A 27,552-nucleotide genomic window follows, 5' to 3' on the forward strand; every position below is an offset into this window, starting at 1 on the left:
AAAAAGCGGGTTTAAATGTTACAATTGGCTCAGTTATTTCTGTGTCTAAATGTGTATGTTTCCATGGATTTACAAGGTGTACAAGAGAGCATGCCTGGAGGATGGAATTAGGATTCTGGGAACTGTTTCCTCATTGTTTACCATCCGATTAGCTATGATATTTTATAGGCTTAGGGGTTGACTATGTCTGCATCTTTAATCAGTGGTCACATCAAATAAAGCAGCACTAGACTGATGCCTTTAAATGCAGATGTGCATGTGTGTGTTTGTGGGTATGTAAATGTCTCACAAGAGACTCTATGGGCATAATTTGCTAATGGCCGAATCTTGTTGTAGGTAACCATATGGAGTCAGAAAAATTATACCAGTCCCTACCGTAGCACCATCTCCCCTAATATCATTGTCACTATATAATTTATGGCTTCATAAGGAATACCTTCTATTATTTATCAAATGTTGGGGTATTAGATTCACTTTGTATAAGAAAGCACATTGACTGAGTTAAGTTTCACTTTATATGTTTTTACCCTATCCTAAAAACTCTTATCTGCCTTATAATCAGTTTTCTTAACTAGATATGTGACAAGAAACTAAAATGAAGTTTCAAGTAGGTCATATAAAAGTTATGATTTTGCAATTGTGAAAAGTGAATACATTCATAATTTGTCAAAAATACATTACAAATTTGGGCAACCAACCAGCTCCCAAATAAAGACAAAGAGATATATTAATTATGAATGCTCTGCTTTAACTTAGGCTTGTCCCACTAGCTCTTTTAACTTGATTTAACCTGTTTCTATTCATCTACATCTTGTCTCAGGGATTTTTTACCTTTCTTTCATTCTGTTTGCCCTACTTTCCTGCTTCTTCCTTGTCTGTATGTCTGCCCTGGTGTCTCCCTAGCATTTCTTTTTCTCATTCTTCCTCCTATTTACTCTCCCTGCCTGGAAGTCTCACCTATACCTTCTCCCTTGCTATTGGCTGTTCAGCTTTTATTAGACCAGTCAGGTGCCTTTGGCAGGCAAGGTGCAACAGCCACAAATCTTTACATAGTTAAACAAATATTCTGCAACGTAAACAAATGCAGCACATCTTTACATAGTTAAACAAATGCAACACAGCTTTGCATATTAAACAAATATTCTGCAGCACAAATTCACCAATATAGTTTAGATTTGTTTACTTTTTAAGGTTATTTTTCAGTAAAATCTTAAATTTGGTTTTAATAATATTCTTGAAATTATAATGAAATTACATTTTCCCTTCCTTTTTTCTCTCCAAACCCTCCCATGTTATCACTCCAAACTCACCCCTTTTTTCTTTATTTGTTTAACAAACAAACTGACTATATAAATACAAACTTCTCAATCATATAGTGTTAGGTATGTATATGACATTTGGTCTGACCATTTGGTATTGCATAATCAGTTGAAGGGTTCTTCCTTGAGGAAGACTGTTTCATCTGTTCTCAGTTTTCCTTAACTGGCTGTAGTTCATTGTCTAGGGTTGAGGCCTTGACATGCTAACATGTCTACAGGTATGATCCTTGTTCAGGTCTTGTTTAGACGGCTGTGTTGATGAGACTCCATGGGTCTAGGTCCTTTAACACTCTCAGAGATACCCTCTCACAGCAAACTTACTTTCCTCTGACTCATAACTTTTCCATCCCTCTTCCACATTGGCTCCTGAGTCTTAGATGAAGGAGTTGTGTTTTATGTAGGAGTTAGAACTCAGCACCACAAGATCTCTTGTTCTCTGTATTTTGACCAAATGAGGTTTTCTGTAACGCCTTCCACATCTGAAGACATGGGACTAGGATGAAGGATGAGAAACAGCATGTGAAGTTTGTCCTTTTAGGAGAGGGTTACCTCATTCAATATAATCTTTTTTAGTTTGATCCGTTTACTTGAAAATTTCTTTATTTCATTTTTCTTAATAGGTGAATAGTAGCCTATAGTGTGTATGTACCACATTTCATTATTCATTTGTCTGTTGCAGGGCATTTTTGTTTCCATTTCCTAGTTATTGTGAATGGCAATAATGATGTGAATGGCAATGATAGTGCCTTAGCAAATATCTATGGAGTCGAATGTGGAGTTCTTCAAGCATATCCTAAGGAGTAGTACCTCTCTGTCATGTGATCGGTTTGTGTCCAGTGTTTTGAGGGTACTCCTCACTCATTTCCAGAGTGGCTGCCCCGCCAGGAGTGGGGAGGTTCCAGATCCCCCACATTCATTGTAGTATTTGTTATCAGGTGCTTTGTTGATCTTTCCCGTTCTAACTGGAGTAAGGTGAAATGGCAAAGTTGTTTTGATTTTCATTTCCCTGATTGCTAGGAATGATGAACACTGATGTTTTGTGATGTTCCTTAACTGTTTTTATTCTTTCTTTTCAGAACTCTGTCTTCCGATCCCAGACCCATTTTTTAAATGGGTCATTTTTGTTTTTGTTTTTGTTTTGGTTTCTTGTCTTTGGCATCCTTTTGATATCCAGATATGTTCTGGATATCACTCCTCTGTCAGATGTATCACTGGCACCGTTCTCTCCATTCCGTGTGCTCCAACTTCACTTGAATGATTGTTTACTTCACTGTGTAGATGCTTTTTAGTTTTATGAGGTCCTACTTATCAGTTGCTTGTCTCTATTTTTGGGCAAATGTGTCCTATTCAGAAAGTCCTTTTCTACACCTGCATCAGGAAGGCTAGTGTCTATATTTCTTCTGGAATTTTCAGTGTTTCAGTTTTACAGTGATTTTGTTGATCCATTTGGAATTTGGTTTTGTGCAAAGTGATATATAGGGGTCTAAATCCAGTTTGGTCAGGATGGATAATCTTTTTGCTGTATGTCTGTATTTGGTTTGCAAGTATTTTATCAAGCATTTTGAATCCATGTTAATCAGGGATATCAGCTTTTAGTTTTCTGTTGTTTTGTTTTTCCTGCTTTTGGTAAGAGAGCATTACTGTCTTCATAGAAGGAATTTCAGAGCTTTCCTTCTATTTTTTTAAAATAATTTAAAAATGACTGCTACACTTTTGTTTTTAAAGTTTGGTAGAATTCTTCGGTGAATCCATCTGGGCCTGGACTTTTTTGGGGCGGGAGGAAGGCTTTTTTTATTACCATTTCAAGCCACTCATTTGTTACAGATCTTTTTAGTATGTTGATCTCTTCTTGGTTTAATTATGGTGGTTTGAATGGATCTAGAAATTCATCCTTTTTTTAGGCTTTCCAACTTTATGGAGTACAGTTTTTTTTTTAAAGTATTCTCTTATAATATTCTTAATTTCTTTGGTGTCTGTTGTAATGGTTCCATGTTCGTTTCTGATTCTTATGTTTGGGTCCTCTTTCTTTCTTTTGGATAGTTGGTCTACATTTATTATGTTTATCTTCTGAAAGAACCAGCTTTTAGATTCATTGATTCCTTGTATTGTTTTCTTTGTTTCTATTTCATTTGTTTCAGCTCTAATGTTTTTTATTTCTTACCATAGAGTGTCTTTGGATTTGATTTGTGTTTATTTTTCCAAATGTGTGAGTTGTGTTTTTAAGTCATTTATTTATGCTCTTTCTGATTTTTTAATATAAGCAGTTTAGTCTATAAATTTTCTAATAAGACTGCTTTTAATATGTCCTGAAGGTTTTCTTGTTTTGTGTTTTCATTTTATTCTAGGATTTATTTTTATTTATTTCTTGATTTCTTCTTCAACTCATTCATCATTTAGTAATGAGTTGTTTAATTTCTGTGAGTTTATATTTTTAATAGAAATCTGCTTGTTTCCTGGTCCCATTTGATTGGAATACTTTTGTCCATACTAAGCTGGTGCCTGCCTATCTTTAAAGCTAAAATTTGTTACTTGTAGACCACAGATAGATGGATTTTTGTTTCTTTTTCCCGTTCAGGCAGCCTGCACCTTTTGATTAGGCCTTTAATAATTGAAGTTATTAGTCAAAGATGTGTGTTGATTGCAGTCATTGTGCTGTTGACTTTGGGATGCTACTCGTGTTCTCCGTGGTACTTTGTGTTTGAGTAATTATAGCTTTGTTTTTATTTCTATAGTTTTTTTTTTTTTGTTGTTGTTGTTATTGCTCATTCACTTCTTCAGCCCAAAGTGTTGGTTCCTGTATTTTATTTAATGTTGGGTCTGCTGCGTATAAAAGTTTTTAAGTCTATCTAAACTAAGGAAAGTTTTTCTTCTTCAACTATGGCAGACAGTTTGCTGGGTACATTAGTAACATTGGCTGTCACGGTCTTTTAGGACTTGGTATTCATAACTCCAGGCTGCTCTGGCTTTCAAAGTAGCCATTTAAATCAAATTGTGATTTTGATTTTTTTCCCTTTATATGTGACTTTTGTCCCCAGGGCCCGCCCTGGCTGCTCCATGGGAGCTTTCATTAGTCTTTCTTTTTCTGTAAACTTAGTCTTTTAAACTATGATATGCTGTGGGAAGTCTCTTTTCTAAGCTTGTCTACTTGGTGTTCTGTGTGCTTCTTGGATCTGTCTCTTTCTTTAGGTGGAGCTAAGTTTTCTTCTATGATCTTGTTGAAGATCTGCTTTATGCCGTTGACCTGGAATTATTTTCCCTCATCTATTTCTGTAATTCCCTCATTTCCTGTTTGTTCCTTTCCTAGAGGGTTTTATATATATATAATAAATATTATATATATAAATATTATATATATAAATATTATATATAAATATATATATTCTTTGCTTACTTTGTCTAGATCCTCGATTTTATCTTCAAGTGCTGATATTCTGTCTTCTGCTTGATTGATTTCTGGTTTGTGTTATTGAGTTTTTCAACTTTGTCTTCATTTCAACTTGAACACTCTTTAATATTTTTATCTTTTTCAAATTTTATTCATTTCAAAATCCTGAATTGTCTATCATTTTTATCAGTCTTATGCTTTTGTTTTCTTAAGTATCTCTTAAAATTTATTGACCCACTTGATTGTATCTTCTATAATCTCCTTGAATTCTTTGATGGAGTTTATAATTTTAACTTCTTTTAAATTCTGTGTCCTGGTGTTCATCTACATAATTTTCCTGGTGAACATTTATGCAGGACTGGTGTGTTTACTGAGGCAGTACTGCCTTGATCTTTCCTATTGTCTGTATTTTTGAAACAAGATCTGGGCATGTGGATTTCTTTGTTAGTTCTGTATCATGTGGAAAGATAAGCCTAGGGCAGAACAAAAGAAGTGTGGTAAGTTGGCCTAAAAGTTGGATATGGCTTAGGTAGAATGAAGTCAGATTGGTGTAGGGATGCTGAGCTGATGTGTAGGATGTGTGTCCTGGTCAAAGCCCAGAGTTTGAGGGTAGATCTGAGAGTCTGACGAGATTTGTGGAGGGGAGGATCATGTGGATCCACCCAGCTAGATCCTGCAAAGGATGTGCTTGATATGGCTGGGGCAAGCAGTTGAATGTCTAGGCAGGAGTGTCCAGACTAGGCCAGGGAACATGGATATGAGATCTGTGAGAGTTCTGCATGACTGGGAAGATATATGAAGGGGAGGCACACATGTGCTCATCTGGCTAGACCCTGGAAAGATCTAAAATTGATTTTTATTAATATAGCATAATTCCTCATTAAACTTTATAGGGTTTATTTTCATTGTGCGTTGTGCTGTTTTGTATGTGGGATTACTGGGACCTGAATATCACCATTTTATGTTTTATCGAGTCCCACCCCCAAAATAACTGACCACTGTTTGAGAAACTCTAGACTGCGTATTTTGAAAAAGATTTTTATACTGTAGTGTGTATATGGGTGTTCCCTTGTGCTTGCCCAGCCAGAGGCCAGAGGACAGCTTGGCAGCAATTGGTTTTCTCTTTCACCACGTACATGCCCAGGGTTGCTCTCAGCTCTCGGGTCATTAGGCTTGGAGGCAAATGCCTTTACCAGCTAAGCCATCTGTCTGGTGCTGGACAGCTGTATTTAAATTGAGAATAAGTATATTTACTGACATTTTCTCATAAATCTTCTGAAAAAGATAGGTATATATATGTATCTTAGAGACGGATTCAGTAGGCATTGCATAAGTGGAAGTCCACTACTACAGAAGCTTCCTTAAATATATATATATTTGAAAGGATTTAGATGGAGTCATTATATAATGGGAGAGGCAATGCCCCAAGTAGACATTGTATGCCACCAAATGAAACCTCTTGTGCCAAGAACGAGTTACATCTTGGTGAGTTACTGGCCTGAGGTTTCCTGTAGAATGCCACCCACATCATTATAGGTTATTGCCAAGGCTATTGATTGTCCCCCTTAACCAGATGACAAGGCCCCTATTGCTGAAGACATGCCTTACTTATTTTGAATCACTTTTGTTTTATCTGTGCAATGACGATAATTAGTGCACTGATGTGTACAGCCTGTTCCACATTTGTGGTTTTCCTAGGAAGCTTCCATTCAAATGTGTGGATTTTACAGTATGTGTTATATATTGCTAGTATCTATGAACTGAACATTGAAAAGACAATTCTTCATTGCGTTTTCAGTGTGAACAGCTCATCATTCTGTTGAAGACTCAATATTCTGAGACTTCTGGAACAGAAATACCCACAAACACTACTTAGTCCAACAGACTTACAACATATTTGCATAGCTGTTAAATGGTTACCTTAATTTCTAAAAACAGTTCAGGTGCATGAAATTACTGAAATTATGCAAATATTCAGAGGTTTGTACTAAAATAAGAAGATGCCACCTTGTGGTACGCATACAGAATTTGTTAGTGTGGATGTAATATGTGGTTGACAGATCTTCTAAATGGTATGTAGTTGACAAGCCTATTTGAATAAAAAGGAAAGGATGCTAATATGTTTATACTCAGGTCCCACCGCACCACAAATAGAAAATACCATTTGGGGAAATTTATGCAAAATATGTGATATTACAAAAGCAGGGGTCAGTTCAGCTGTATGCAGTTGCCACAAGGAGGGAGAGGGACATTTCAATGCTGCTTCCTAAAACATTATAAAGTAAGAATATGTATTTTTAAATTACTATTGTGTTGCTTTTTAAAAAAATTGTTACATTTGATCCTTCAGATAAAAATAAAATATTATAGTTTATTTTTAATTGAGCTTAAGGTTAATCCTATACTCAAATAACATCTCTTTCTGTTGAAATGGTATTTTGTTTATGAAGATAAAGATTACTTGAATTATGAACTGTGATGTTGACCTGGATGTGTGCTGCTTATGTCACTTTACTCTTAAACTTCTGGAAACATGTTTGCTGTGGAAATACCGTGTTATTTGGTGTGCAGGGGTGTAAGGCATGAAGATGTTAAATGACATGTACATTTTCTCATGGGATGTCATGACCAAGATAAATAAAAATATCCATGCAGTGTCAGGCTCAGAGTGCAGTTGCATGACTACACGTCCTGTGTTTCCCATGCCAGATTTGAATTGGTCTTTGGAACTGGGAAGCTTTGTTTTTCAGGAAAGGAATGGAAGAGAATACATTTCTCCCCTCTGAACCTTTCATTAAATGTTTATTCTGTTGCATTTCTCCATAAGCATTTTTATATTGCCATTTTCTCCTCTTATTAGAATACTTAATATAGCTCCAAATACTACATAATTGAAAACAGTTTATCTTATCCACTCTTATTTATTAGTATAATAGTATCCCGGCGATCTAGTGGCAGGAAAGTACTGCACTATTTTACTGTAATTTATCCCATTTTAAATGTTCATTTAGGTCTATGAAATTGCATAATACTTTTCAGAAATACATTCCAGAGTATGTATTGGGAAAAAACACTTGAATATCAGATCTGGTTTAGAAATTTTGCAGAAGCAATATTATGGGATTTTACATCCAAACAAACACATCAATCAACCCATCATTTCACAATTTTGAATACACATATGTACATATGCCAAAAAGTAGAGATTGTATCTTAGATATATGTCCATAACACTTAACAAGAAGTTCTGGCAGCTTTTCTTGTTGGATTTTTATTCACAAGGCAAAGGAGCATTGAAAGTGGACTTATCAGGAAATACAAAACAGATAGCATTGTATTTAAATGTGCTGTTGAAGAATAAGAAAAAGGGTATTAATTGGGTGTATTTGGGAAAGAGGACCTGTTCTAGGCACATGTAATGTGGATCATGTATATTTCTGTGTCCTAGTGATGAGAAATCTGCTTGTAGAAAGGAGTCTGATGTCTTCAATAAGCTTAACCTTAGAGAAGGACCCTTGCAGATCTTTGTCTAGTGGGGAGGCTTCATGAGCTTTTCTCCTCTCATGTTAGCATGGCTATTGATGCTTCTTCAGCTCTTGTCTAGGCAGCCATGTTGGTGAGACATTAAGAGTGTAGCTTCTTACATTTTCTAGGAGATACAAACTACCACAGCAAACTACCCGTTCCTCTGGCTCCTGCCACCTTTCCAGCACACAGCTCCCACAATGATCCCTGAGCTATAGGTGAGTTGTGTTGTAGAAGTACCAGCTGCATCTTGGCTCACAACTCTGCATTTTGACCAGTTGTGGTTTCCTGTAATGGTCTCCAAATGTTGCAAAGAGAAGTTTCCTTGATGAGGGGTAAGGACTGCACTTATCTGCGGGTATAAGGATAAATATTAAAACGTAGTTAGAGATTTTGCTAGTTTAGTATAGTGGTAGTTGTGGGTTCTTCTCCAAGATTCATCACATCTGTATTTCTGGGAAGTTGGCTAGGTATCCAGTATGAAGAATGATTTCCCACTTGTTGAGTGAACATTATGTCCAGTTAGAAGCATGTTCCTATTTCTAACTGCTAAACATGCCCTATTTGGGACTGCTATTTCTAGCAAGATAATTCTGTGTAATAAAGCTCTATGGTTCTTCCTCATTTAGCTACCTTTTTAAAGAGATGTCTTGTTTGGAAAGTTACTCGGGTTTAGGAAAATTAGACAGAACAAATCCCTTGAGGGTCAGTGACAATCCACACCATATCATGTGGAGGTGGCATGGTGGCATTGTGATTTCCTGGGCACTTTTGCACTTTGCAGCCCCATCGTCTCATTATCTTAAAGGAGTTGGAATAAGTAAACCAGAGCAGAAGATGGATAGCAAGCCCAGGAGTCTGTACTGAGAGATGAAGGAAGTCCCAGGGCCTCTGAGACACACACACACACACACACACACACACACACACACACACACACACACACACACTTCTGGTATTCCAAATACCAGAATTTCTGGTTGTTTATGTTCTGATTCCAATGACCAGTCCACAGCTGCCAATTGTGTCTAAATGGAACTGGAGTAGAATATGTGGGGGACCAGTTCCAGCATGTTTTGGATCTGAGACTAAGTAAGATCCTAATACCTGGGCCTACCCAGCCACTCTTTCCAGCCACTCTCTGCCCTTCAGTTCTTCTGGCTTCCCATTGCTGTGCCTTTTTCCTCCTGCTCTTGTAGTTCTTACTTCTCTTCCATGGTTCTGACTTAAAAGGTGATTCTCCCTAGTTTAACACTTTACCTCTCCTCTTTTTGCTGCACTCTCTCTTGGATGTTCTCATTGACTTTCATGTTAACTGTTATCACCCCTGCTCATCATTCACTTATCTGTCTTGCCAACTCAGAACCCTTGTCCTATCTTGAGATTTGTCCATGCTGTGGCCTGACAACTGGAAATGTAGCTGCATTTTAAATCAGCAAGTCTGGATATGAACTCCTTCTTGCTGTTTTATCTTTTGAGGCTTCTCTGTTATGTTATCTTCATTCTCCTACCATGTTAAGAACAAACCACCTCATTTTAGCGGTTTTTGAACCATTTCTTGAGTCTTTTTCCTTTCTGGATTTATCATTGTGCTTGTTCAAACCTACTTGTTTATGATAGATCAGTTTTGTTTTGACCATTTTCAGCTTTAGTTATAAATTTTATCATTAAATATATCCACTAAGATTTGTATTTGTTAATTTGCTCTGTTGCTTCAATGTATTGCTAATCTACCAAGAAACATGTTCATTTCCATATGGATTATCCTCCAGGTTATTATGTTTTCTTATTACTGATTTCACAGTTTTGTTTTGTTGAGTGTTAAATTCATATTTAATGTCCTAACTTAGTTTTAAATACCTGTGTCATCTTTTGTGATTGAATTAATTGTATATTTAACTTTTTATAAAACCTAGTTCTGCAAACATTATTTTTATCATTTTTAAACTTTGTTACAGTTTTATCTTTTTCTGCTTTCTTTAAAAGCACTTATTACATTTTATTTAATTCATTCTATGTGTGGGTGGTGTATATACAAAAACACATGTGTGGAGTTCAAGGAAAACTTGTAAGAGTCAATTCTCTCTTTTCATCATATTGTTCTGGGGATTGAACTTAGATCCTCAGACCTGGCAACAAGGGTCTATTACCGTGAAGCCATCTCATAGGCCCTGTATGTTCTTTTAAATTTTATTTGTTTATTTGTTCATTCCTCAGTGATTTTTCCCATTGTTCCTCCCTATCTCCAAGTAGACCCATTCTGCTTTCATTAGATATATATTCCATCAACTCTTCTTTCTCATTTTCTTCTTCTCTCCCGGTCTCCATCCTGCTTTCATGTTCTCCACATATATTTACTTGTTTACATTCACACATACAAATGTAAATTCTATATATGAGAGAAAATGTGATCATTTATTTGACTCAATAACCTCAGTTCCCTACATTTCTCTGTAAATGACACACTTTCATCCTTCTGTAGAGCTGAACAGAATTCCATGGTGTAAACACATCATCACACTACATTTTCTTTATCCATTCATCAGTTGAAGGATATCTAGGCTGGTTCCTCATTGTGGCTGTTGTTAATAGTGCAGCAAAAATCATGGCTGTCTAAGTATGATTGTAGTATGCTTACTTGAACTCCCATGAGTGTTGCAGCTGGAGCCTCTGATGATTCTACTTGTAGATTTTTGAGGAAGCATTCTAGTGATTTTTAGAGTGGTTATGCCAGTTTACATGCTACCATCAGTATCTAAAGCTGCCCCCAACACACACATCTTCCCTCCAGCGTTTGTTGTTCTTTCTTTTCTTTGTTTTTTTTTTTGTTGTTTTTTTTTTGTTTGTTTGTTTGTTTGTTTTTTGAGACAGGGTTTCCCTGTGTAGCTTTGCGCCTTTCCTGGAACTCGCTTTGGAGACCAGGCTGGCCTCGAACTCACAGAGATCCGCCTGCCTCTGCCTCCCGAGTGCTGGGATTAAAGGCGTGCGCCACCACCGCCCGGCCATTCTTTCTTTTCTTTAAAAAATACTTTTTATTTATCATTTTTATGGATATATGTGACTGCCTGCATGGTTTCATGTGCAACACATGGGTATAGGAGACCACACATGCCGGAAGGATAGTGGATCTCCTCAAACAGGAGATGCAGGTGCTGTTTCAGTGCTGGCAACAGAACCCAGGTGCTCTCTCGGAGCCTAAGGGCTTTGACAGCAGAGCATCTTCCCAGCCCTGCCCTTTCTTGAGGACAGCCATTCTGACTGATGGACTCTCAAGCACTAACTGCACTTTTCTAATTTCTAAATCTATTGAGCTCTTTTTCAAATATTTAGTAGCCATTTTCATTTCTTCTTTTGAGCCCACTAGTTCATTGGATGGTCTGGTTTTTTATGTTAAGTTTTAGACTTCTGTATAGGTTCTGTATATTAATCCATTGTTTGATAGACAGTTGGCAAGTATTTTTCCCGTTCTGCGGACTGTCCTCGATACTCAGCTGATTGTCTTCTTTCCCACACTAAAGCTTCATACTTTTGTACATTCTTATTTGTCTGTACTTCCTTGTTTTTAATTTACCTGTGTTCCTTTTGTGAATAGCATTTAAGATTATGAATTTGCCTTCAGGTAACAGGTTTTAAACAACCCATAAATTATAATATGTGGTGCTTTTGGAAATGTTTGTATTAAGTAGAATTTCACACATTAGGAATGTAAAGAAAATAGTTTGATCAACCCTCAGGGACCTGTCACCAAATTTCACCAACTATCAACATTTGACAGTCTTTCTTTCCATGTCACCCACTTATTTTCTACATTACTTTAATGCAAACTCTAGATATGGTGAATACAGTAACGTTTTTATTATCAGCTTATATTATTCTTATGATTCCTAAGTGTTTATTATATGTCTTTATGTTTGCATATGTAGTTAAATATGTAGGTTTTATGTATGTGTTTTGTTTATATGCATATAGATGTGTATGTATACATGTATAATGCCATACATGCACACACATTTTCAAGTGATTATACAATCATTTCAGTTTGATTAAGATATTTGCATTTGCAGATCATATAGTCAGATTGTTTGATCTATGTTATTTTTGCTTCTGATAATATATTGCACTTCCTTTCATGAGTTTGTATCTTATCAATTTAAAAATATATTATACAGAATTCTTCAAATGGAAGAAAAATCCACTTAGAATAGACATCTCAGTCCATATTATTCTCTATACTACTCAAATTCATGTTACCATTATTTAGATTACAATAATCCAATTCTCCATCTTCTCAACTTCTTCATGATCAGTCCAAGGCTGAAAGAAATTCATTTTCTATCATGACAAGTTGGTTTCTCACCAGTTTTTTGCTTTTACTTCCCTGCTGATTTGGGCGTGGTCTGTTTGAACCCTGTGTAATTTGACTCATAAACCTGTTGTCTGGCCATGTAGATTCACTGACATAATGTTTATCATTAAACAGTTGCCTTATTTTATCCCAGCTTTTGGTTTTTATCTGAAATCTTACATTGTTCAAAGTTAACATTGTTTCTCTAGTTAGTCTTTATTTGTTTTTGCTTGATATATCTCTATTCATTTATTTATTTAAACACTTACATGTGCTTTCAAATTAAAGCTAGCATAGCAGCAGAGGCCTTTCAATCAATCTAGAGTTCTGGTGATTTGAGAATTTTTCAAAACTGGTAAATTTAGTTCAATATTATTATTTTTATTAGTTATGTCCCATTTTCTTATTTCTTTCACGTTTATATTTTTATCCTCTCTCTATCTCTGTCTCTCTCTGTCTCTCTCTCTCTCTCTGTCTCTCTCTGTGAGTGTGTGTGTGTGTGTGTGTATGTGTGTGTGTGTGTGTGTGTGTGTGTGTGTGTGTGAATGTGTGAAGGTCAGAGAATAATTTGTCAAGTTGATTCTCTCCTGAGCCATGTCTCTGGCCTTCCTTTAGTTTTGAATTTCTTTTATCTGTTTTTAAGTGCATGCTGTCTTTGTTTTGGTTGTTATTTCAGTTGACAATTCCTTCATATTCTTTAGTGGTTCAGGAAGTAAAATTCTTTATTTCTAGTTTTTTGTATGGGGTGTATGTGTATGTGTGTGCATATGCACGTGTATACACATGTGTCAAATCACATGCCATATCTGTGTCATAGCACATGTGAAGGGAAGTGGAATGACTGTCTCTTGCTCTTCGCTGCTGTGTAGGCCACACTAGCTGACCTGTGCTTCTGCAGGCTTTCCTCTTCCTGCCTGCTGACTCCTAGTAGGTACACTGGAAGCACGGATGCGTGCAATACAGCACATGTCTTTTATGTGGTTTCTGGGGGGTCTGAACTCAGGTTGTCAAGTTTTTGTGACAACTATTTTATCCCCTGAGCCATCACCACAGCCTAGAAAATAGGATATCTTCGTAATATTTCTGAATATTTGCCCTCATTTTTGCAAGCATTCAGCTTTCATTTTCTGATATTAAAGTCCAGAAAGAAAGATCCTTTGTTTACTCACAAGGAATGCGCTTGCATTTTGCCTAGCAGACTTTACTGACTCCTAGCAAAACAGTTGCTGCCTTAGAATCAGATTATATTCAATAATATGATTCCACAAGTACCTTTTTAGCTTCAGATTAAATTGTTACAGGAGTTATTTTTAATGTTTTCATTTAGATTTAAAAATATATCTAAAGTTGCTGCACTTTCGATCAGTGACTTTTTAGGGCTTGTCCCCAGGTTTTGTAGTTCACCTTATCTATTTATCTTAATGAGTTTTTAATTCCCATTCAGGCTTTTAGCAGTCTCTTCTTCCCAGTCTATTTTCTTTTTTCCCTCAAATTGTGGAATAGTGTTTTCTGATATTTTCCCTTGTTTCTACAGATGTGGATGACATTCTCTTTGCTGGTTTTAACATCTTTACCTATAGATCAGTTGTTTTGTTTATATTCACACAAATAGGAGCTGACTCCGAAGTCATCATTTTCCGTGTTTCCTTCTTGAACTTTTATATATACACTCTTTGTATTGTATGTCCATTCTGCTTCCCAACTTAGGGTTCCTCAGTGGCAGTCAGGTGATCTTCCTGTACAGAGATAGTTTCCTCTGCCCTCCCTCCTGATCACTCCAGTGGTGGAAGTGCCTGGAGCATTTGGGATCTGTTCATCCCTGTACTGGTTCAGCCCTTTCATGCTTCATTCCTGAAGGAAGTATATCTCGGGGCACAAGGTGAATTAATTACTTTTCACCACCACCAATGCTGTTTTCTGAGTTTCTTTGTCTGAAGTCCATACAAATATAGTTGGAATTGAAAGAAGTGAATAGTATTGTGTGTTTGAAAATCAGCACCCATTTTGGACAGAATTGCCACTCAGTTTCCTGTGTAGAAAAGTGTCCAAGTCTGAACTGAGCTGGACAGCAAGCAACGAGACTAAGGAAAATACTTCAACAGAGGAGTGTTTTTTAAGGTGACCCTTGAAGGGCTGATCCTTTTTTTCTCAATCTGGACTCATAGTCTCATAATCAGTCTAAATTCTTCCTAATGATTTCTGACTCTGGGTTTCCTGTCTATTTTGATTTTCTGTGTTAAAGTTTTATTTTTTTTCTCATGTGTATTGTGGAATATTGGGAAAGCTAAACCTGGAGTTGGTGACAGGTACCACTACATGTGAGAAGATTTTGTATCTGATTATTATAAATAAGAAATTCACTTTCTGGGAGTGCTCTTACTTCAATAAGCCAGGTCAAGTTTTCTTAAGAATTTATTTACGTTCAGTCTCTATTATGTGGCAGACATTTAAAAAATATGCCCAATATTTAATAGAATAAAAAATGCCCTCTTTGCTCCATAATAGTTTGATAACATTGTAACAGAGTTAGGTTGTAGGGCCTCTTACATACCAGAGTCAAGGCTGCCTTTCTCCTTTGGAAACCGACATAGCTTTACAGAGAATATAAAATGAGTGAACTGAAGGATAGCAATAGATTTTCAGATGCAAAGCTGAAAAGTGTGAATTCCCTCCATCCTTGACAGAAGGAAGATCACAGGGAGACAAGCCAGTGTAGCATTAGGTCAGACATGGGGATAGTGTGGCGACCATTGGGCTGAAGAGTGTGGAAGTCATCTTCTCTATGTTTGATGGACAAGGGTGGGAAATGATAGGTGGCCAGAAGGGAAGGCTCTTGAGCAGTTATAACCTGGGACAGGGAAATGGAGGAGTGAAATCACACAATGGCAGCAGGAATGGATGTGTAATGATGGGTTTATAGTCTGAGGTAAAAAAGTGGAGGATAAGGAAAGAAAAAACAATTTGAAATTTCTGTCTTTTTCCTGAACCACTGCTCATGTTCTGCTATGTGTAGGATACAAAGGTCAAAGCAATTGGTCTGTGAAGGTTAATGCTTCCTGTTTTTAGTTTCTACATATCAGCTGTTGGCCTGCTCTGACTATTCACTTAATACTTAATTGTTTAGGTGGTAATCAAATAAATTCTCCTAATAATGATATTATTAAAACAATCCATTTTTATACTCTTTATTTTCATCGTTGTATCTTTTTATTGTGACAAATAGTCACATTTTTGATGAATAGAAAACTAAAGCTTAAATTGACGTAGATCTGGAAGAATCCATATTGGATCTAGTTAGGTAATCAATCCTGCTTTTGTGCTTTCCAGTCAAACATTCTTTCACTAGAACTGCTCAATAAAAGTCATGTAACTCTCTGAAAACTCATGATGATTTTGTAACTTTTTATGCTTGTAATAAGTCCTATTTCCAATGAATATATTTCTTTTCTATATTTCATTTGGGTATGATTAAAATATATCATAAGAGAGACAAAGTAGGATTATTTCCCTAAAGTTTCTTAGAAACTAATAATCTATTCAGAGAGCCAAATGGTGTTATCCAAGTGAAAAAATTATTTATCCCCCGAAGGAATTTCTACCTATTACCCACAATTCAGTTAGATAGATTTGCTGCTCATGTTTGAATTTCTTCTTTCAAATCATTTATCTTTTATTCAACTGAAAAATACATATATTTTTCAAGCTTATTACTGAAGAGATTTTTACTAATGGGAGAATAAGCAATAAAATAGCAAAACTCCTTACCACACACTAGAACTGCTGAAACACGTGAAAGTACCCACTGTGTACACTCATGAGAACTAATCAGCTTTAGGAACTGAGAAAGCTATCTCCATTTGCTTCAGCCAGATAATTTGTGAAGAGGTACTAGAAGTACAAAAACTATATGCACATGCATGTGTAATAACTTGGTAGTCTTATTATAAGAAACTACATTCTCACATTCTCACTGCAGGGGTAAAAAATTTTTTTTAAGATACTTAAGAGTAATCTGAGACAGTCACTCTAGATATTAGTGCTGAAATGTTTACTGATGCAATTGTATTAATTTAACAACATAGCTTGTTAACTGTTATATAGTACTTGTTTCCAAACATTTAAAAAACTCTAATAAAAAAGATCCCAACATGATTGTAATCAGCTACAATCACTATGCAGAGGCCGCTTTCCCATCTCCACTTCGTGCTGAGAGACAGTTCTTAAAGGACTGAAAACCTCGCTCTACTTGAAAATGGCTGAGATTTCCTCATGTCGTATTTTTTATCGGAGCCCAAGATATGCTTTCCTGTGGTAAGGATACTTTGGAAGCTTAATTTTAACATGTAAGCTGTGTGCATTTATACATGCAAATATAACACTGTATATTATTTTGCTTTTACGGTAATTATTTTCATTTATGAAATTCTAAATCCAATGTTAAATATTGAATATTTTGGTTAAGTGACAGCTTGTGGTAGCTTTAGGATATTCCTGCTTGATAATTATTCATGAGAAGAACAGCTGAAAACAAACTAGTTATACACCTTGGCAAATTACTGTGATTGTAATTCTGTGAAATTTCCCCATGGCCATGTGACTTTATTATAAGTACTCTAACAGTGCAGATGTCCAGAATGTTGTCATTTTCACAAATGTTATTCCTAAATTCGAAGTTTTTGAATTGCTTCTTACTACTTTAGTGGAAACATGACAAAGGAGATGAGACACGTAGTATGTACGACAGAACACCAGCAGCTTTTGTCAGGGTCTGTCCCTAGTTTGGAGTGGAAATGGTGCTTATATATTGCATTGCTGTAAACCACAAAAACAATGGCGTTTCTGTGAAACTTAGATGTGATGACAGCATTTCCTATTAATATTAGGAACAAGGAGAACAGCCCAGTGCATTATCTGTCAAAAACAATTCACCCCAAATCAAATATTATTCCCGTCCTCTCCATCTCCCTCACAGCTCCTTCCCCATATGGTTCCTGAAATGTGCCTCCATTTAAATGGATTTTAAAGCTCATTCCTTAGAGTTCCTAGAGCATTCATTGCTTTTGAGAGGAAAAAAAAAAGAAAAACATTTTAGCATGTGCTATTTTTGTTATTCTAATTAGCAAAAACAGCTGGTCCTGTGCAGCTCAGACTGTAGTCTTTTCAACACATTGTTCAGATTTTTTTTTCTTTTTCTTCTGTCAAGCTACAGGCTACCGCCTCTCCTCTTCCCACACAAATCAACCCCAACACCTGCACACACAACCTTAAATATCACCTACATCTGCCATGAAAGGAAGAAGGAAGCAGCCTCTCCTTCCCAGGGCTGTGCAAGGGCACTTGCAAAATTATCCAGAAGGTGGACCAAAGTCATCGCAAGGTTCTCACCACCCCACGGATAGAGACCCAATTCACCCAGCACTTTATTCTGTCTCAAAGCTGCAGCCACCCTCTCGTGTTGCTGCTTTTCTTTTTCTCGGCCCCCTCTGGAAAGGAACAGCCTCTTATAGAATGAAAGACTGAAAAATTGGATAATCAAACCTTACTCACAATTTGTTATCTATCAAATGCATGTGACTGCCAATGATCATTGGTGCTGATCAAAGTCACACTCTGTTGTCATGACAACGAATCCCCATCTTGTTTATATGGAGGGATTTGCACCACAGGAAAATAATGTTGGGACTACTTAAATTTGTGTTGTTGAGAAATTAACATGCGGATGTTTAGGAGAGAGTTGAAAGGAAATTTGTCAGTGAGGTTTTGTTTGTGCTTTGGAGGGAGGAGGTGAGAATAATACACCATATATAGAGGCTGTCATTATTGAAAAGTCCAGTAAAATACTGCATTGTTCCAAATGCACATTTCTTAGGGGCATCCCTATATGAAGTTGTCATCTTTATTGGATTATGTCACTGAGTTTAAGTCTCTCCAAGGTCTTTGGCTCTTCTTAATGTTTTCAACTTTGCTTAGAATTACAAGAACACATATCTTTCAAGTATGTGCTTATTCATCCATTGGGCTAGAAAAATTCTTAACTCAGTACCATCAATCTGACAGGAAACGTACAGTATGACACATACCCTCCCCACACACACAGACTTATGTATATATAGGTGTGTGTGGGGGGGGGTATATGTGGGTATTTATAATTTCTAAATGCTAAAGATTTGTGATAGCCAAATTTTAGTGTTGCATGAAGCTTATATATATATATATATATATATATATATATATGCTATATTAAATATATATATAATTCTATAAGACACCATTGGTTTTCAAAGGTGATAAGTTGATAATTGTTTTATGGTGATTTTTTAACCTTTTGCTGTCATACATTTTTTATAGCATATTAGAACCACTTATTTAAAGGCAGAGATATAGTTATCCCAACTTTTCATTACCATCAAGCAGGGGTCCTCATTGACTCACTACTTTGTCGTTCTTCAGGCACTATAGTCCTGGCACTTTCTCTCCCACTCCACCCAGCCTCGGTGTCACATGCTCGCACTGCAATCTGTTGACATGGAACTCAGTCCTGTCTTCTCTAGCAACCACCGGGAATAATTCACTCATATTTTCTGAGGTGAACAAGACTGTCCTATGTCCAAATATCAACGTCTTCCCATTTCTCCTGCAGTTTGGGCTTTATACCTCTTTTCATTTCTCCCATTATAATTTTCCATTTCTCCCACTGTAATTGAGTCCTACAGTATTTGAAGTGATTGTTTTTTTCCAGGCTATGCTGGCATGTGATATCCCACCCTGGGAATTTCTACTCTTGAGGAAGGATGCAATGATGCTCATTGCCAGTCTCCTGTGTGTTAGTGCCCTTATTCAGCATTCCAAGCATCTATAATGTGTTCTAATGTGTACATCCACTGGAACGGGAGAATTATTCTCAGTATTAAAGAAACCAAGTCACAGAGAAATTAGGAAACGTAACTAAAGATGTGCAAGGGCAGTCCACCCCCAAGATTTGGAATGCCTTAAACTGAGGTGCACATTTCTTTACTTCTTGTTCTGCAGGCCACATTTTGGTCATGAACAGATCAACATACACATGCAAATGGCATACAAGAGTCAGATGCTGTGTGAGTGCTAGTTGCAATGATTGAGGCAGGACTGAAAATTAAGGAGGTAGTCTCATGTGACCAGAGCCCTGAGAACACTTCTGAGGAGGGAACCCTTGATAAAGAACTTGAGAAGTTTGCCATGTGGTAGGTGAGGATGGACTGAACTTGTCCTATATTATATACATCTCCCCCACTTGTGTATTGCTGTTCAGGGTATTGAAGATGCAGGCTTGCTTAAAGCACACAAAATGAGATATTTGTTTTGCTTTTTTATTTCTTGTGACTTTTATATGCACAATGTCTCTTTTTATATCTTCTGGTAGGCTACTTGCCACTTTAAGTAACCGAATTGTTTATTAAAAAATCAATTAGCCTAGAAAGGGATATGGTAGATTATGCAACGTAGGTGGAGTTTCTCTGTGTCTCAGCAGCCGCTCCCAAGTAACCACGCAGAGGTTTAATATTAATTATAAATTCTTGGCTGATAGCTCAGGCTTGTTACTAGCTAACTCTTACACTTTAAATTAACCCGTATTTCTTATGCCACATGGACAGTACCTTCTTTCAACACGGTACATCCATTTTGCATCTGTGTCTCTTGTGATTCCACAGACTCTGCCCTTCTTCCTCCCAGCATCTTCTGTGTCTTATAGTCCCACCTATATCTCCTGCCTAGTTACTGGCCACTTAGCTCTTAAATTAAACCAACCAGAAGACATCTTTGCAAAGAGACATCTTCACAGTGTACAAAAAGATTTATTCCATAACAATGCAGTACTATTTTATTGAACTAGAAGTCCCTTGGGTCTCAAAACCTTTGTTAGTCAAAGTAAATTAAATCAGTGTAGAAGTAGAGCCAGTCTGTGCTAATTATGGCTCTTGATAAAAACCAGCAGAACTCAGTAACCTTGGCTTTAATAGATTCATTCACCCTTTCTCCTACAAAGTTTTGATGATCCATGAACATTTCAGTAAGTTTCTGTTAGTTGCTGGGAAAGTTGTTAAAAACAAAGGGTAAGTTTGAAATAGAAGATAAGCTATCATCTTTGAAAGAGAAATGTGGGTCAGAAATCAAGAGATCCCAGATTTCTGTTCCAGTCCCTCTACGTGTAGCTCGAGTGAGGTGTGTTCTACAGTCCTTAGTCCTCATCTGTAGATTGGGAATGATAATACTGCTCTCATCATTAGTTACTAGGAGGAAAGAAAAGTGACTATTTCCACTGACATTTTAAACTGAGTTTATCTTAATCTGCTGTGCCTATTTGATGGAGAAATTCTTTTTATAATAAAGCTATCTTGCTAGCTCATATGGGTCCTCACATAGCTCCTCTTCAAGGGGAAGCAAAACTCATGCCTCCTCCTCCTCTCAGCACTATGTGGAGTCCTCTACTGTAGAGCTTCGTGTCTGTCCAATCTTGCCATCCTAGTGACTGGAGTCTGTGAGTGTAGAATGCCTCCATACTGATTACCTCTCTCACCAGAAGATTCATTTGGAGATTTTTACTCGAAGTATGTCTTTGAAGGTGTCTTAGCTCCTCCTTGTTTTCTGAGAAGACACATAAAGTCATTACATTTAGAGGATGGGGTCATTCAACCACAAGGATTAAGTGATCTTGTGACTCCGTAGTCACCAGTTCTTAAACTGCTTGGTTCATTCATCTAGTCAAGAGGAAACAAAACCTTGGCCATTCTGTTTCAAGAAGTCAGTCAGCTGATATACACAATGCCTGGGTGGAGGCTGACAGCCTACCTATACAGTAAACTAGATTTTCCCACCACATTCTAATCATCATCTGAGTGGTTTCAGTATGTTGCAACATTGTGTGGAGAAGCTGAGAGAATGCCTCTGACTTCTTTAGTTAGCAAATTCATGTACAAGTTGGAGAACTTTGAAAACATGCCCATTAAAGTAACAAAGAGGCTGTTGCCATGGTGAGCCACTTAGAGACCACAACTATCTGGCAACTGATAAGTTCCAGCCCTGCCCAATTCCCACTCACCACCCCACAGCTATGTAGGATTTTGAGGTTTCAAACTGGACCTACAGACTAGATGGCAAGGTTCACCACTGATGAGCAGAGAGCTGTCACTTAACTTCTCTGGGCTTATGGACTGGGTAGGGTCCATGATAAAGCTGTGAACTTGGAACACATCTTTGGCACTGTACTGTGGGTCATCTAATTAACAAGGGCATCGTGTCCTTCTCTCTTCATACTGGAAGAGCTGCTACAAATTTCAGCTTAATCAATGTTTATTCGCTTGGTGTACATTCAAAAAGTATTGGGGCTTTGGTAATTGCTGAATTGTTAAAGACTTGTTATGAGGTTTTGTGTGGAGATGCAGTTTCCTGAAATACATTTGCATCATCAGAACCCCAGCCTCCATTCCTGGGCAACTCTGTCATCTCCTAAGTGTCTAAGTGGCTTTTTCACCCAGTGCTATTTTTATCCTGCACAGAGGAACAAATTCATAAAAGAAATCTCAATTTGCTCAAGCCTGATATTATGTGTGTAATGACTAGATTCGACAATGAACTGACTTTTGAGTTTTAGTGAGTAGTAAATGAACGGATTGGAAGCCGTTGCTTTTGGAAACGGTCTCCTTCTGTTCTCAGCTCTAAATTTCATGTAGGGAGGAAAGTGATTTTGCAGGTATAGTCCTTTTGCCTGGAGGTTGATTCTAATTTACTTGAAATGGTGGCTTCTTTTCCTTCTTTCCATTAAGGCTTTCTCTCTATTCAAGTCTAAAGCACTGAAAACCTGCAACATTATTTAGATCCTTTGTGATTTACATGTTTTCTGTTTATTTTTGACCTGTAGTTGATCTGAAAGTTTTCCCTACCCAGGCATGAAGAAATGTTGTCTAAAGGGAAATGAAATGTCAGCAAGGGATTAATGAATTCCACAAAGCCTTGGAAAACAAGAACATATAAGTAACTCTCTCTCCTGATCGGCCCCTCACAGAGCCTCAGTAGAACAAGTGAGGGTGAGGATGACATGGCTCACCCTGCCCCCAAACCAGTGGGAGATGGGCTTTTCTTCATTGGTTCTCCTTGGTGGGTGGAAGCTGAGTCAACTTCTACCAGTCCTCTTTTCTTTCCTTCCTTCCTTCCTCCCTCCCTCCCTCCCTCCCTCCCTCCCTCCCTCCCTCCCTCCCTCTCCCTCCCTCCCTCCCTCCCTCCCTCCCTCCCTCCCTCTCTTCCTCTCTTTCTTCCTTTCTTTCCTTCTTTCTTTTGTGTGTAAAGGAACAAAAGCATCCCTCTTCATTCCCTATTGCAAACGTGTGCATTAGAAGTTACATTCCATGAAGCTCAAGAGGAGAGAAAGTTCATCGTGTGATATGAGAGAAGAATTTTTAAAAAAAAGTTGTTGAGATCTACTAAAAGAGAAAAAGAAAAAGAAAAAAAAAGAGAAACAGTCACAAAGATAAAGAGAAAAATTGACCTTTTTTGACAATTGCTAAATGAATATAGGCCCTGTATAAATTTTCATGCTGCCAGTTCTGTGTGGGTTACTATTTCCACCTTGCTCTTTCTTGCTTCTTGGTAGGTAGTCTGCAGAATGGAACCTCATTCATTTTGGCCCTTATTGCAGCTAACTTCTGCCTACCTACGATGGACTTTGCCACATGTTTGATATACTAATCACCTAGATTAAGAATTTAGAGTAACTTCAAATCATCTGTTGTTTCCCTCTATTTTTTCCCCTGCAACTCAGCTGGACACCCAGAAAACAACAAGCTACCTAATTACTGTTCCAGTTACTGAGGCTGCGTAACAAATTATCCCTAATTCATTGGCATAAAACATTTATTAGGTGCATTGATTCTGTGGGCTGGGAACTCACACAGGCCACGGCAGGAACAGCTTGTCTCCAATGCATTGTCTGGAGCCTCAGCTGGAAGACTTGAAAGCTGGGAGCTGGAGTCATTTGAAGATGGTTTACCAAGATTTATGGAAGTTAATGCTAGCTATAAGTTGAAACCTTACTGGGGCTGTTGACCCAAAAACCTACATGTAACTTCTCCATGTATTCTGATGGGGTGGGGGGTAGGCAGAAGAACACAAGGCAGAAGCTGTATTTTTTGACTTAGTCAATATAGTATCACTCAAGATACTTAATTGGATTGCATGAGCTGTTACAAGCCTCCACAAGTTCAAGGAAGGGAAAATAGACACATCTCTTTACAGAGAATGATAAGATTCTGAAAAAGCATGCAGGGCACCAAATATCTCTATAGTAATTTCTGAAAAAAAAATGAGATTTATTATAATTACCATCCTTACAATATTGAGATCTTATAAAGGTATATAGATAAGTAAATATTTAAATCAAGAAGCCTCTATTCAGTAAGTGCCTCATATCTGTTTATGGATGGAAGAAAAGAAGAAAAATTACAAGTAGAGCACCATTATAACAATTTGACTAAAACAAACAAACAAACAAACAAAAAACTTGGTCAATTCTAAAGTAATATTTTCCAATGAAGTAAAAAGACTAATGCTGCTTTGTGAAAATGAGACTGAAGAGATTTTGAACGGATTGTTTGTCTAGATTGTTTATGACTTCTGGATTACTCTGATAAGCTGGATATTGTATTTGTTGATTGCTCTTATAGTTTCCCAGAATTAAAGATGATAGCAGTAGTGGAAACATGGAAATAATGTGGTGGCCACATTTTATTCTACCCACACCCCCAGCTTCTCACTATGTGGTAACTCTTGAGACTAATCAAACCAGAAACAATCTTTGGGTTATTCATTCATTCATGCCATTATCCAGCACACATTTGTTTCATTCCCACCATGTAAAAGGCTTACTGTTTTTGTTTGCTATGTCTAATGGAGAAGATTAATAATAGATTGAGCTGGGAGTGGTGGTGCATACCTTTAAGCCCAGCACTGGGGAGCACTGGGGAGCTCTGGGAGTTCAAGGCCAGTCTGGTCTACAGAGTTAGTTCTTTGACAGCCAGGGCTACATAGAGAAAGCCTGTTTTGAAAAACTAATAATAGTAATATAAGTAGAGTATACAAGGGTCTGGAAAATTGAAGCACAGCCTGTACAGGTATGTGGTAAAACACTTTGTCATCATATTTTGCTTTGTTAGACTGGAACTATGTTTTGGTTTTTTGTTTTTGTTTTTGTTTTTTGTTTTTTTTTTTTTTTGGTTTTTCGAGACAGGGTTTCTCTGTGTAGCTTTGCGCCTTTCCTGGGACTCACTTGGTACTCCAGGCTGGCCTCGAACTCACAGAGATCCGCCTGGCTCTGCCTCCCGAGTGCTGGGATTAAAGGCGTGCGCCACCACCGCCCGGCTGGAACTATGTTTTTACTGAAAGACTACATTGATTCTTTTAAGAATTAGTTGTAAGGCTGATTGTGGTGCATGTCTTTAATCCCAGCACTCAAGAGGCAGAAACAGGTGGATCTCTAGCAGTTCAGGTCCAGCATGGTCTACATAGTGAGTTTCAGGACAGCCAGGTTTATGTAGAAAGACACTACCTTAAAAGGCAAACAAAACAAAACAAAACAAAACAAAAAACCTTCAAGAAAAACAAAATTAGTCTTAATAGAGCCACCTTTTAAAAATAACTTTAGAGTAGGATGAAATTTGATTAGTATTTTTGCAAATACTAATAATAGTAGCTGGTGGACTCTGGTGTACTACTTTTTGTATAATAATTAGGGAAGGGCATTGTAGAAGTTGTGGTCTTTGAACTGGAACTTGAAGAACTAGTAGAATTTTAATATGTGGAGGTGAAGATAATGAACAAAATCCAGAGGTTGGGAAATAACTAGAGTGGGAAGGTCAAGCGAACCTTTGGGGAACTATGCATCCCACCCATTAGAGAAATTTATGTGGAAGACTAATGGATTAGAAGGTAAAAAATACTGGTTGAATCCTCATGTTCTAGTGACATTTTCTTTTCTTTAATAAAATATCACTACCCCAAGCAACATGGAGCAGAAAGGGTTTGTTCAGCCTACAATTTCAGATTATAATCCATCACAGGGGACGTTCAGGCAGGAACTCAAGCAGCTAGCTGCACCACACCCATAGTCAAGAGTAAAGAGAGAATGCATGCACCCTTGCTGTTTTGCTTGCTGCTCAGCTTGATTTCTTCACTTTTAGACATTCAGGTTCTAACTTAGGGAATGGTGCTGCCTATAGTGGGCTGGGTCTTCCTACATCAATTAGCAACCAAGTCAACCTGATCAAGATAATTCCTTAGTAAGACAGTTAGTGTGAAACATCATATCTTATCACAAAAGATACACTGGATCAGTTGAAGGTGATTGAATAGTAGGGGCAGGGTCTAGACAGATATAGCAATGGAAAAAGGAACACAGCTAGGTTCCCCGGGGTGTGATGGAGGTGTTGGACAGAAATATGCTAGGAGGCTTGTAATCTTGGTGATGGTGATGACGGCAAAGCTAGGATTAGTGACAGGAGCTAGACAGGGAGAAAGAGTGAAATGTGTTGGCATTTCTATTAAAAAAAAAAGTGTCTCCAAATCTGGAGCAAAGAGACAAACCATTCCTTGATATATCCATGTTTCCCACCAACTGACCAGTTGCTCAGTTAATGCACATTTTCCTCTATTCTCAAATTATGGGTTTTTTTTTCTAACTTTATTAAGTAATACTCTCCAGGGTCCCTTCTGAGCACCTGCATCTAATTTAGAGATGTGTTGTCATGGCTCCTGCTCTGCATTTGGAAGTTCCTTTTTTATTCTGTTTATTTCAATTAAATGGTTGGCTATTAGGCTATTTACAAGCTATACCCCCTAAATACAACGTCAAAAATAATCTGAGAAGCGCTGAAAGTACCAAATTGCTGGTCAGTATTGTCAAGAGCAAGAGGCATGAAGGAATGTTAGTGTGTATCCTAAGCAATTTTGTAGAAGAGGTTTATCCAGTTTTCGCCCTGAAATAGTACTTTAGGGGGGTGTTTTAAAAAGAGAAATGATGTGCCTGGCTTATTCTGTTAACATTTCCCTGTCCCCGTGCCCCTCAAGGTAGGTCTGTGCACATGGAGAGGTTAATATTAATATTGCCTTTTTACAGCTAAATTATCTGGCTCTAGAACCATTCACAGATTCTATTAAAGACCCCTATGGAGGATTGCTTCTTCAAATAGGCATTTTAATTCACCCGGGTACAATAAGGTGTTGCCTTCCTTTCATTAATAAAATGGGAACTCATAAAGAAAACCAGATTATCTTGAATTTATGATCAAGTAATTTTGTTTCTCTTAGCCTGGATAATAGCTGTGAAACATCATTTCCCTTTCTTCCTTTTTCCCTTCATACACTTCGACATTCTTAATTTCTCATGTTTATTTATCTTTTTTATTTTAATTTGACAGTGAAAGCTATCTAGGACCCCAGGAGGCAAACACTGTGACTCAAGAATTGGTCCTCTCCATCTTCAATTTAATGAAATAATAAGCCAGTAATTGATTTATATTTATATTTACATTTTCCTTACAAATTCTGAGATTTTTGTCACCTTTATTGTAATTCTGTAAGTAGTCGCTAAATTACTTCCAATGAACTCTGCTTTCCCCTCACCTACCCAGTGACTGAAGTCTTATTTTTACTCCAGGAGCCTTGCTCTCCTCTCTAGTTTACTTTGCCCTTTTTAACCTAAAAAATTAATATTCAGCTCAAATTGTTATTGAATTATTTGGTTGGGGACACTCAACCTCTTTGGCCACTTACTAACAAATAATTTCCTAAAGACAATCTTCCCTAGTGACCCTCTACTTTCTCCACAGCCACTCCTCAGATGTTCCCAAGGGGCAGGGCTATGGAGTGTAAGAGGGAGAGCACAGACTGGAAATAAGGAGCAAGCCAGCGGTGGTCTGTAGGCTTCAGTTGACTTGGACAAGATGTTTTCCTTC

Source organism: Peromyscus eremicus, chromosome 10 (assembly GCF_949786415.1).
Source record: "Peromyscus eremicus chromosome 10, PerEre_H2_v1, whole genome shotgun sequence".
Taxonomy (NCBI): Eukaryota; Metazoa; Chordata; class Mammalia; order Rodentia; family Cricetidae; genus Peromyscus; species Peromyscus eremicus.